The sequence below is a fragment of the Musa acuminata genome, unplaced genomic scaffold (genome assembly GCF_036884655.1).
Source record: "Musa acuminata AAA Group cultivar baxijiao unplaced genomic scaffold, Cavendish_Baxijiao_AAA HiC_scaffold_676, whole genome shotgun sequence".
Lineage (NCBI taxonomy): Eukaryota > Viridiplantae > Streptophyta > Magnoliopsida > Zingiberales > Musaceae > Musa > Musa acuminata.
Genome location: NW_027020912.1, coordinates 70001 through 72500, shown reverse-complemented (window position 1 = coordinate 72500; position 2500 = coordinate 70001).

Sequence of the window (2500 nt, the reverse complement as noted above, 5' to 3'; positions counted from 1 at the left end):
GCAAGAACAGGCCAAAAGCTGGCCAAAACGGCCCAAAAACGGGCCAAAACTGGCCATTTTTGGCTGCGCGAGCGAGCGGCGAGCGGCGGACAGCGAGCGAAGCGAGAGGCAGCACCGTCCCTGCTATACGAAAGCCCCATCCAGCCCTGTGCCACCCGGGGGGTTCCAGGGTGCTGAGATGGCTGACGTTTTGCTCCGCTCTCGACGGTCACCGCGCAATGCAAGAACAGGCCAAAAACTGGCCAAAACGGCCCAAAAACGGGCCAAAACTGGCCATTTTTGGCTGCACGAGCGAGCGGCGAGCGGCGGACAGCGAGCGAAGCGAGAGGCAGCACCGTCCCTGCTATACGAAAGCCCCATCCAGCCCTGTGCCACCCGGGGGGTTCCAGGGTGCTGAGATGGCTGACGTTTTGCTCCGCTCTCGACGGTCACCGCGCAATGCAAGAACAGGCCAAAAACTGGCCAAAACGGCCCAAAAACGGGCCAAAACTGGCCATTTTTGGCTGCACGAGCGAGCGGCGAGCGGCGGACAGCGAGCGAAGCGAGAGGCAGCACCGTCCCTGCTATACGAAAGCCCCATCCAGCCCTGTGCCACCCGGGGGGTTCCAGGGTGCTGAGATGGCTGACGTTTTGCTCCGCTCTCGACGGTCACCGCGCAATGCAAGAACAGGCCAAAAACTGGCCAAAACGGCCCAAAAACGGGCCAAAACTGGCCATTTTTGGCTGCACGAGCGAGCGGCGAGCGGCGGACAGCGAGCGAAGCGAGAGGCAGCACCGTCCCTGCTATACGAAAGCCCCATCCAGCCCTGTGCCACCCGGGGGGTTCCAGGGTGCTGAGATGGCTGACGTTTTGCTCCGCTCTCGACGGTCACCGCGCAATGCAAGAACAGGCCAAAAACTGGCCAAAACGGCCCAAAAACGGGCCAAAACTGGCCATTTTTGGCTGCGCGAGCGAGCGGCGAGCGGCGGACAGCGAGCGAAGCGAGAGGCAGCACCGTCCCTGCTATACGAAAGCCCCATCCAGCCCTGTGCCACCCGGGGGGTTCCAGGGTGCTGAGATGGCTGACGTTTTGCTCCGCTCTCGACGGTCACCGCGCAATGCAAGAACAGGCCAAAAACTGGCCAAAACGGCCCAAAAACGGGCCAAAACTGGCCATTTTTGGCTGCACGAGCGAGCGGCGAGCGGCGGACAGCGAGCGAAGCGAGAGGCAGCACCGTCCCTGCTATACGAAAGCCCCATCCAGCCCTGTGCCACCCGGGGGGTTCCAGGGTGCTGAGATGGCTGACGTTTTGCTCCGCTCTCGACGGTCACCGCGCAATGCAAGAACAGGCCAAAAACTGGCCAAAACGGCCCAAAAACGGGCCAAAACTGGCCATTTTTGGCTGCACGAGCGAGCGGCGAGCGGCGGACAGCGAGCGAAGCGAGAGGCAGCACCGTCCCTGCTATACGAAAGCCCCATCCAGCCCTGTGCCACCCGGGGGGTTCCAGGGTGCTGAGATGGCTGACGTTTTGCTCCGCTCTCGACGGTCACCGCGCAATGCAAGAACAGGCCAAAAACTGGCCAAAACGGCCCAAAAACGGGCCAAAACTGGCCATTTTTGGCTGCACGAGCGAGCGGCGAGCGGCGGACAGCGAGCGAAGCGAGAGGCAGCACCGTCCCTGCTATACGAAAGCCCCATCCAGCCCTGTGCCACCCGGGGGGTTCCAGGGTGCTGAGATGGCTGACGTTTTGCTCCGCTCTCGACGGTCACCGCGCAATGCAAGAACAGGCCAAAAACTGGCCAAAACGGCCCAAAAACGGGCCAAAACTGGCCATTTTTGGCTGCACGAGCGAGCGGCGAGCGGCGGACAGCGAGCGAAGCGAGAGGCAGCACCGTCCCTGCTATACGAAAGCCCCATCCAGCCCTGTGCCACCCGGGGGGTTCCAGGGTGCTGAGATGGCTGACGTTTTGCTCCGCTCTCGACGGTCACCGCGCAATGCAAGAACAGGCCAAAAACTGGCCAAAACGGCCCAAAAACGGGCCAAAACTGGCCATTTTTGGCTGCACGAGCGAGCGGCGAGCGGCGGACAGCGAGCGAAGCGAGAGGCAGCACCGTCCCTGCTATACGAAAGCCCCATCCAGCCCTGTGCCACCCGGGGGGTTCCAGGGTGCTGAGATGGCTGACGTTTTGCTCCGCTCTCGACGGTCACCGCGCAATGCAAGAACAGGCCAAAAACTGGCCAAAACGGCCCAAAAACGGGCCAAAACTGGCCATTTTTGGCTGCACGAGCGAGCGGCGAGCGGCGGACAGCGAGCGAAGCGAGAGGCAGCACCGTCCCTGCTATACGAAAGCCCCATCCAGCCCTGTGCCACCCGGGGGGTTCCAGGGTGCTGAGATGGCTGACGTTTTGCTCCGCTCTCGACGGTCACCGCGCAATGCAAGAACAGGCCAAAAACTGGCCAAAACGGCCCAAAAACGGGCCAAAACTGGCCATTTTTGGCTGCACGAGCGAGCGGC